The following is a 10,450-nucleotide window of genomic DNA, read 5'->3' on the forward strand; positions in this document are numbered from 1 at the left end:
TAAGGCCACAGTTTTTGAAAAAAATAATTAAAATAAAATCGGAATACGTATTTTTAACCCACATTTCATTACTAATCAGGATTTTTGTTCGATTTATGTTCCAGCATCACATGGAAAGGAGTATTTTCCAACGCCGTTTTCCGGCTTTCGCGCGAGAACGCCCACGCGACCTGGTGCACCAGCCACGGGAAGACGCCAATCGAGTTCAAAAAATACAAATTGTAGTTCCAAGGATGACTAATAAATGGGTTATAACATATTTGCCCTCCCTGAGTGTTTTATTGCTTAAAAAAATTAACGAAAATGCCTTACTTTATGGACGTTCAAAGTGCACTACCCCCTTAAGCAACTTATACCGTACTGTTACATATACAATTCATAGGGGGATCCTAGGGGATGCCAGGATGCCAATGAATGTTCTACGAAAGTACCTCAATGTTTTGTTACGTTTTACTGTTTTCATGACCATTTTTCCAAGTATGCATATTAGGGTGGGTTGCAGCTTCGACAAAATTGTTTGGTATACTATTCTCTTCTTCTTGCCTTTATTTAACGTCGGTCTCTGTTCCACAATCTAGTGCCAATCACCGACGGACATCGATTGCCATCCATTGACGGCAATCGAATGTGCAGGAAGGCAGCTTCCACACCTGCGTAGGATATCGCACCCATTCATTCAACACACATGGGCCGGGACCAACGGCTTTACTTCCCTTCCGAAGGAAGACGTGACCAGAGATTTTTATGCCTCAGAAAAATCCCACCGACCTCGGCTAGGATTGAACCCAGACCCATCGGGGTGTTAGAAAGCAGTCACGCTTACCACTACACCACCGGCGCCGGCTATACTATTCTCAACCTAAGTCCGAATTTTGGTGCCATTTGAGCAAATTTGAATTTTTTGGTAAGCAAATGAATAGAATCGTTCCGTTTCCCATACATTTTCCCATACCAAATTAAAAATTCTCCCACAAATCGAAACTATAACCAAATTCGTTCAAATTTTACCCACTTGTTGGGGATCTGAATAAGCATTCAAAGAGCAGCGCGAAACCCACTCTAATGTAAATACTTGGAAAAATGGGCATGCAAAACGTAACAAAACTACCTCATTCAAAATTCATTAGGCATCCCCTTGGATCCCCCTACGAATTAAATATGTAACAGTATGATATAAGATCTTGAAAAAAATAACGTTAAGATTAGCTGCTAATACCGGCTAACCTGCAAGATACACCCCCTTAAAGATAGCGTTCAAAAATTATAAACACGGACGTAAATCCTTAAAGCGAAAAGACACCGATTTATTTTTTTAGCAAAAATGTGCACTTACAACTTTGTAGAACATTTAAAAAATGAAATTCAAACAAAAAAGTTATGGTAGCAAACGTTGCTTAAGCGGGTACTACCGTTCGTACTTCATTATCACCCTATACCTTCGTGCAGTTGAGAGATAGAAAATTGTCGTCTTAGACAAAGATTCTTAAAATGATGTCATCTACAATGTCTTCATAGATGTTCATCGATTTTAACAAGGCATACAAAAGTTTATTTTTTTTATATTAGTGTATACCCTCCTTAAGCAAAAATTTTCACCACTCAAATAAAGTACTTACAAATTTAAGAAACATTCTACAAGACATCAAAATGCTACACTCAACAGTTTTGTCGCAAATGGCCATGTCCCACTCTATTTTATTTCGTCCCAATGTGCGACAGTTCGTTAGATGTGTGGTCGTGTGATGATCTATTTGGCTTTTATGTTTATTCTAAAAGCATTGTGATCTATGTTATCTGGATCAACCGGAAAAAAATCATCAATGACATTTATATAAGGTCCGGGCCAGCAGGCAGCTTGCTGGTGTTAGAAGCAAACATATTGTAAACATTGCTTAGCACTCAAGGGTCGACGTCACTCTACCATAACATTCAATTCTGTGAACAGTGAGATTTACATCACTGCCAACAGCTGTTTCGTGTAAAAAGATAAACATTGCAATGAAATACGAACACCACTAAACATTTGCACATTGCACTAACACCAATAAGCCTGTTGACCCTGACCTAGATCTAGTTTTCACTGGAAATCCTATGTATAAGTGCTCATTGCCTTGACAGCCTATATTACATGATATAAGCCATAGTCTGTACGGGGTATAAACATAGAGGTAACTCTAAGACAAGTAGGTCCCAAAGAAACGTGCTCAACTTTTTGGCTCACCTCTGGTACTATCTTCGGTCCCAAGCTTGTCGAATCACCCCTCGAAACATAGGAAAAACCAATAACCCCTCATTTTATCTGTCAAACTTTCATAGCGAATCAAAACAAACATTGCGTAGTACTAGAATTTCGACTAGAATAGGGTACGTTAATCGTTTGCTTGGGACCAATAGGCTACTAAAGTGGTGAGCCAATTTAAAATCGTTAGTTTCGTATTGATTGTTGGTATAAAGGACATTGCACAGTTGTCCAGAATGAAGATTTAGCTGGAAGGATAAGTTTTGAGCCTGAAATTTAAATTTTAGACAAAAAGTGTATTCAACATAGTTGTTCCTTATAGTTAGGCCCCTTATTTTTAAGGCAATGAATTCTAGTGTGGTTCTTATTATCATTGAAATCAAAAATCTATTTTTTTGTTTGAAGAAATTAAGGTATACATTCTACGACCTAATTTCAAGGATTCCCCGTTCTGAAGTGCATTTAATGAAGAACAATCCCCAGTTTAGTTTTCGAGAAGTGGTAACGGAACCAACGGTTATGGCTCAGGTAAGGCCGGTACTTTTCCGAGACCTCTTCCATCCCGACAATTTGTGACGTTGCGAACAATTTCGGCCTGAGAACCCTTTCACATCGGGAAGCAGCCGACCAACGGAAACATGGATGCTATCTCGAGAGCGGCAGAAGAACCCAGTTTACGGACAGTCAACTAAATTGGTGAGTTCGTTCCAGTTTAATATTTTTTTTGCCATATACTTAGGTAGGGTAGGATGGTCTAGGACGCGCCCTGGGGTGAATTCTGCCACGTGGAATCCCGGAACTGGTAGTGAGAGTGCGGCGAGGAGCCACGTGGGGCCGTTTTGGTCTCGCCTATGTATTTATAAACATTACTTACATTGGCTTTCCTTCGAGTACGGGCAAGGTAATCGACTAGCAAAGACCTATCTCTAAATGTTTTAATGTTTGCAAATTTACAAAATTTTTAGTTTCGTGTTTCGCGAAGCAAAATGGGTATCGTCCAGTAAAAGTTCGAATGGTGTTGGAATATTGGTTCTTCGAAATGGCAAATAGTATTGTTTTCTCGCTTTCCAAGTGGCAGTACAGGCAAAGGTGTTATATCCTAGACAAAAAGTGAGATCCAAAATCACTGTTGTCGTCATCGCCGTCGTCTTCGTGATAGTGTAGGTTTTTTTTTCCTTGATTGAGTCGATCTTGTTTTCCGTGCTGAGCACCAATGCTACCGACGCCAGGGAGGCAGCTACCACGCCTGGATCCTACCTATCGATCCATAAACTCATGAACCGGGGACCAACGGCTTTACTTCCCATCCGAAGGAAGGCGTGATCAGAGATGTTATGCCTCAGAACATCCCGGCGGCGCCGACTGGGATTGAACCCAGGCCTTCTGGGGTGAGAGGTAATCACGCTTACCACTACACCACCGGCGCCGCTGATAGTGTTGGTTGAACCATACGTATATTTCAAATAATCAACCGTTATTTCAATATCCGTTTATTCAAAAACGATCGTCGTTCATAGTGATTTTACTCTGCTTACTGAGCAGAAAATCATGGGTTCAATCCCAGACATCTTTACAATAAAGAGTTGATAATATTGGTTCGTTTTCTCATAGCTCCGCATTCGTGTATTTATCAAACTGCGATTGTATCGAAGCAATCATCACATCACTTATCAAGGTGAATCCTGGTCCAAAGAACCCCTCCTAACTAAGGATGCAGAGAAGCAAGCTACTGATTTAATTTTCAGATCTGTATGACAAGGTTGCAAATACTCATTTCAGCTAAAAAAATGTTTTTTTTTTTTTTTAAATTATGAAATATATTGGATAATCCAAAGCTATGTTGATCATTATAACATTAAATTTTGAATAACAAATGATAAGACAATCTTATTAAAATGTCGTAATAATACCTCTGACCAAGGGACAATGATTTATATAATTGTCATAAAAGTTGACGATACAAATACTAATGAGGAAAGGAATTCCGCATTTCCTTTTCCCAAGTCCTTTTCCTCTCCTTCCCTCCCTTCTTCTCTTTTCAGAAAGCGAGTAATGGCGCTATAACCATATGCCATATAGGGCTAGGACAAGAGTTAGTGCTGAGGTCCCAACCGCTAGAAGAAAATGGTAGCGAGCAAGGGCGCTATAACCTAGGCGAATACAGCATTCCCTCCGTATAGGTTACGTCCGCACACTGCTCTCTGTTGTCCTTCGACTGAGTTCGGCTGGATCGATTGAGGGATGGCAGTGGGTTGGCGGTGCCGTCCACGCTTGTACGGAGGGAGGACTGTACGCTCGAACACAAGGGGTAAATACTTGTGTTCCATCCCAGGAGATCGGACAACCAAGGAGTGTACATTAACTTTCTTAGCTCTGTCACTCCCAACGATTTATATAGCCTATTTTCAAATCCTGCATACGGAGCGGTTGGTACGGTATGTCCCCGCTCTTTGATTACCTGTGGATTAAATGTTAACCACTGTCTATACTTATTAAGTAGACATGGTAAACATTCACTTCCACAAAAATTAACTAAACGCTACACAGTAGGCCTGGCCGCTTTATTGTTTGTTTCACATCCTTGATGTGCAGCAGGCAATAATAATGACAAGAAAAATGATAGATGTATCATTTTCCAGGATTCTTTCAAGTACTGGCTGTGTATGTGTAGACTAGACATTCTACGACCTAATTTCAAGCAACTTTTAAAAAAAAAACTTGTTTTTATCTCTTAAATTGACTGTTTAAAGCTAATTTCTTGAATTGAGTTAGGGTGCCTCTAAAAAAACAGTTGTTTTGCTCTAGTTTTCTTATTTCAAATTTCTCAGCAACGATGTCTTTTTGACTTTTAGATCTTCTGAAGGCACAAATTTTTGCTGCACAGAGCTTGTCGATATCTTTCGCTGATCAAGAGTTATTGAAGTTTTTCTACTAAAAATATGCACTATTCAAATGTTAATATCTCTGGTTCAGGTAAACAAAAAAAAAGTTTTTACAGCATCTGCAAGGGCGTATGTTATTCTCAATAAAATGAAAAAAATAGAGGTTTGTTATCTTTTAAACTCGTATAAAATCAAATTGAATTTATTCATATATTTTTCTATAATTGGGGATAGCTTTTTAATTATTTCAAATTTCTCATAAAATTATCTTCTAGAGACTTTTAAAGCTCTTTAAGACGAATGTTTTGTAACAATAGTTGTTGTCTGTATCTCTTCTAATAAAAAGATATTTTATTTTTAGTAGAAAACTTCAATAATTCTTAATCGGCGAAAGATATCGACAAGCTCTGTGTGGCAAAAATTTGCGCCTTCAAAAGATCTAAAAGTTTTTTCAAGACATCTTTGATGAGAAATTATAAGAAAACTAGAGCAAAACAACTGTTTTTTAGAGGCACCCTAACTCAATTCAAGAAAATAGCTCTAAATCGGTCAATTTAAGAGATAAAAACAAGTTTTTGTTGACAAAGTTGCTTGAAATTAAGTCAGCTATACCTTTGTCGGATAATGTATACCTTAATTTCTTCAAACAAAAAAGCTAGATTTCTGGTATCAATGATATTAAAAACCACCCTAGAATAAATTGTCTTGAAAATGAGGGCCTAACTATAAGAAACAACTTTGTAGAAGAAACTTTTAGTCTAAAGTTTCAATTTCAGGTTCACAAAAATAGAACATTTATTAAAATAGTAAATACTATTGACACCGGAAAGCTTGAAAACCATCTGGCAAAGTTGCTTGGTAATCCATTCTTTCGCAGAGTTGGCTATTACACTGAAACAAATCGGCATGCTTTATTGGATTTATCATATGATTTTTATAAAGCCCTATAATTTAACTTACTGAAAATAGTTTCACAATAATCTTAAACTAAACCCGTTTAAGCATTCAAATTGAAGCATCTCTAGGTGAACTTTACCCCAGTCAATATAAAACCTAACTGCCACCCTCCGAACGGAACTGGAAGCAAGCACACTAACCACCATCTATTTTCTCCCCCCCACATATTGCCACTAGCGTTCGCAGTCGAACGGAAGTCATTTGACGCTGACCGCAGTGGAGCCAACGATGTCCGGCAAGTACAGCTGTGAAGTATCCGCCGATTCACCGTCGTTTCACACGTCGATCGTGTCCAGCGAAATGGAAGTAGTGAGTGAGTACATTACATACCTACCTTACACCTGACCGTAAGTCCGTTGTTGACGGTAAATGCCTGTACACGTGAAACCGCACATTTCACAGTGACTGGCATAGAGGAGAGCCGTTTCTGGGGTTTCTATTGATTGTGCACTGATTGAGAAGTTATCCCGACATGAGCTCAAACATAAATGTAGTTTCGAAAATTTTCCAGTTATTTCCATAAGCAGCAAGTTTAGGTATCACATTAATTATCTGCAAATGGCCTACTCATCATCATTCGATCAGTATATAACTAGGGGAAAAAATCCCTATTGTTGCGGTACGTTATACCCCGTACAGACTATGGCTTATATCATGTAATATAGGCTGTCTTGCAATGAGCACTCATACATCTAGTTTTCACTGGAAATCCTATGTATGAGTGTTCATTGCAAGACAGCCTATATCACATGATATAAGCCATAGTCTGTATGGGGTATTAGCAGCGTTAGATAGGTTAGGAGGTCTCCATACACAACAATAGGCTTTTATCGCTGCTAACGTACCGCAACAATAGGGCTGTTTCCCCTACATGCTGCAGAATATTTTGGCAGGCGATGGTAGGGTTGAAGATAAGCAAGTGATGAAAAATGTCATCCGTCGGTCAGACGGACATAGGGTGGTAGATGTATCAGTTATGGGTATACGTTCCTATTATGGCTTATATATAGGAATTCCATAGGCCATAATTGGAACACACCATAATAGGAACATATTGTCATAACTTGTACACCTACCTAGTATGATTGCCAGTAAATAACAGCAGATGATGTGAAAAAAATTACATGGTAGGGTAGTTGTTCCAGTTATGGCTATACGTTCTTATTATGGAGTGTGCCTATTATGGCCTATGGGAAGTAGTGTCATTTTTACTTTAAGTAAGCTGCATTTAGACACATTTTAGGGATAAACTAGTCTAAAACTTGTGTTTTCCTACGGGTTTTTCTGTTATTATTTCAAAAAAATACGTAATAAAGTGTATTGTTTTGTCTAACCAAAAGATGCCTCTCAATGCGCTCTACAGCTCTCTGTCGCAATTTCGTACTAAACACATCATGTTGGGTCGTTAATTAACGATTGCGTAAAACACGAATTGACGTCTGTTTGCAGCGCGCATAGCACACTTGATCGCCACGCGGAATGACGGTTTGAAAAGTGTGACAAGAAAAACAATGCTGAGGACGCATGATGAAAATTGAAAATGTTCTGTTTTTTTCTCGATACCAATGTAGATCAGTTCATTGAACTGACTGGGTGTTTTCCAGAGATTAATCAAATTGAAACACTGATCTTCGTTTCTTTCATAGATTTATTTCAATAGTTGCTCTATGTGTCCTCCATTTTCTTGGATGCAGTACCTGAACCTCCTTCCGGTCTCTTCCACAAGGTTCATATTATTAATCTTCTCTTGTATCTTTCGAGCAGCAAGAAAAATTCGGTCAACTAGCTGTTCGCGCGTGTTGATTGTCACCGAATACACCTCTTCCTTTATGCAGCCCCATAAAAAGAAGTCCATGGGAGTTAAATCTGGACTCCTTGGGGGCCAAGCAATCGGTCCATTCCGCCCGATCCACGGTTCCCGATAGTTGGCGTTCAGAAAATGTCTTACCGCATTTGTGGAATGAGGTGGGGCTCCGTCCTGTTGTAACACCTAGCGCCGTCTCACAGCATGTGGGACATCCTCCAGCAGGATTGGAAGCTCTTCTGTTTGTTTTCTGCAAGCTGTAAGTTTCTGTTTTGATTTTTCTTCTTGGTCTCACTTATCGCACTTTTCATGCCGTCACTACGCGTGACGATCAAGTGTGCTATGCGCACTGCAAACAGACGTCAACAGCAACGCACGGTGGGGTTGAATTCGTGTTTTACGCAACCGTTAATTAACGACCCAACATGATGTGTTTAGTACGAAATTGCGACAAAAATAAACAAGATAGAAAATTGATGTCAAACAGAGAGTTGTAGAGCGTATTGAGAGGCATCTTTTGGTTAGACAAAACAATACACTTTATTACGTATTTTTTTGAAATAATAAGGAAAAACCCGTAGGACAACACAAGTTTTAGACTAGTTTATCCCTAAAATGTGTCTAAATGCAGCTTACTTAAAGTAAAAATGACACTGTTAAGTTGGAAATTCACCAAGCTGTCTAATGGAGGCAAGAGTTTTGTGCTAAATAGCATAGTTAGAGCCAATTTATGGCAAGCTAGACCAAAACAGAAAAAAAGTTCAATAACCCAGTAATCTTTGAGATTTGATCATATGCGTAGAACAATTATTTACTTCAACTATGATCTTCTATCGCCCCTTAAATTATTTGCACTAAGGAACCAAACACATTGTGTTATATAAGAGAAATGTTCAATAAATATTTCTGATCGTTTCCTGTAAAACAGAAAAGAGTCCTATACACAGTCCTACAAGAGTCCTGCTGGTCCACGGAGTTGACGCTATTTAAATAACCTTAGAACATTTATCGTCACAGCTGCAGTACATCCGTGCACCTATAGGAATACATTAATATATAAATGTGCCACGTCCCACGTCGTCCGTGTTTGCTCTAATATGAACGGTTATTGCTCTGCCTTTCCAGACATTCCAATGAGCAAACCGATCATAAGTGGACTGAAGCCGTACTACCGGATAGGAGACCTGCTGGTGGGAAACTGCACGTCTTACTACTCAAAACCTGCGGCCAATCTGACCTGGTTCGTCAATAGTAATGAGGTAAGACGGCCTCTTTGGGGACCATTATTCAATGTTAATCATTATTACATCTGCATTCCGTTCATTCGAGCCCTGGAGCATTTTCCAATAATGTGCATGTGACATCACTTTCACAGGTTAGTCCGAAACAAACGGCTCTATACTCCATCGTCCGGGATCCCGATAATGGGCTGGAAACATCGTCGCTGGGATTGTTCTTTCAAGTCACCAACCACTACGTGGGACGTACGAAGCTGGAGGTAATCTATCATTCCAAATTATAATAACAATCGGTCTAATGAATTCTATTCTCACCCCACCGACCAAACGACACATGACATCGTTTCCGATAGTTCACATGCGTCGCCAGAATTTACAATGTGTACGAGCAGCGCACCGAACGGACGCTCGAAGACGAGCGGCCCAACATGCTGGCGTCGGCGTCCGCAGCACCGGTGGGGCTAAATGTGAACCAGATTCACTCACTGTACGATCAATTTCCGGCGTCTTCCTATCACCACCACGACACCGGCGGTGGGGGTGATTTCGACAATCAGAACAGCGATGCCTACATGACTCAGCTGCAAGGTAATTAGGGGGTCATTAAATGGTCGCTCCGTGATTATGATTGCATGTACCATGATGTGATTTTCTGAAATGGCTAAGAGTGGAATTGGAATTTAAACTCAACCACTCAAATCTGATAATGGGGGTGCTTGAAACTGTTTGTTGAATAGATAGCAGATTTTGTGGTTAAACTAAGCATAGCAGATTGCCTAGTTAGTATAGGCGTAACATTCCGGTGAAAGTGGATATAAATAAATACAAAATTGAATTTACGCGACTGCTAGAAGTTTAAGATTGAGCTGCTAACAAAGAAGATGGTTCAAAATGTTACACTCTTTATTACTAATTGCAATTTCATACCTTAATTTGAATCAGTGGTATTTAACTATACAGTCCGTGTTAGAACAATAGATCCAGCTTTTACCGTCACTAAAACCGATGTATCTCTTTTGTTTAGCAATCACTTTTTAAGAAATTTTTAGGCCTATTTGAAAAACTAATGTCCAATTGGCAAATCAAAGTTAACCCCCGTGGAGAATAGAAGAACTATGAAAGTGATGATGATTTAAACATTTTGAACGGTGGGTGTACGAGTGCAATACTAGCTTCCGGATTTCTTGTGTGTGAACAGTTTAGGTGTAAATCAATTCAGATCTGTGGAAAATCGTAAAATAAGACAATTACTGACGGAAATCAATGATCAATGATGAACATCGAAAAATGCTTTAATTTGCGTTGCGAAAAATCCTGAAAATCCTTATGT

At 39.3% G+C, this 10,450-nt stretch overlaps 1 pseudogene; it reads left to right on the top strand.

The window, feature by feature from the left end:
- Positions 1-9,696, top strand: part of LOC135711365 (uncharacterized) — a 74,133-nt pseudogene extending 64,437 nt beyond the window's left edge.
- The last annotated feature ends 754 nt before the right edge of the window (positions 9,697-10,450 follow it).

Source organism: Ochlerotatus camptorhynchus, unplaced genomic scaffold (assembly GCF_037179485.1).
Source record: "Ochlerotatus camptorhynchus isolate MF236.1 unplaced genomic scaffold, CSIRO-AGI_Acam_v1.1 ptg000037l, whole genome shotgun sequence".
Classification (NCBI taxonomy): Eukaryota; Metazoa; Arthropoda; class Insecta; order Diptera; family Culicidae; genus Ochlerotatus; species Ochlerotatus camptorhynchus.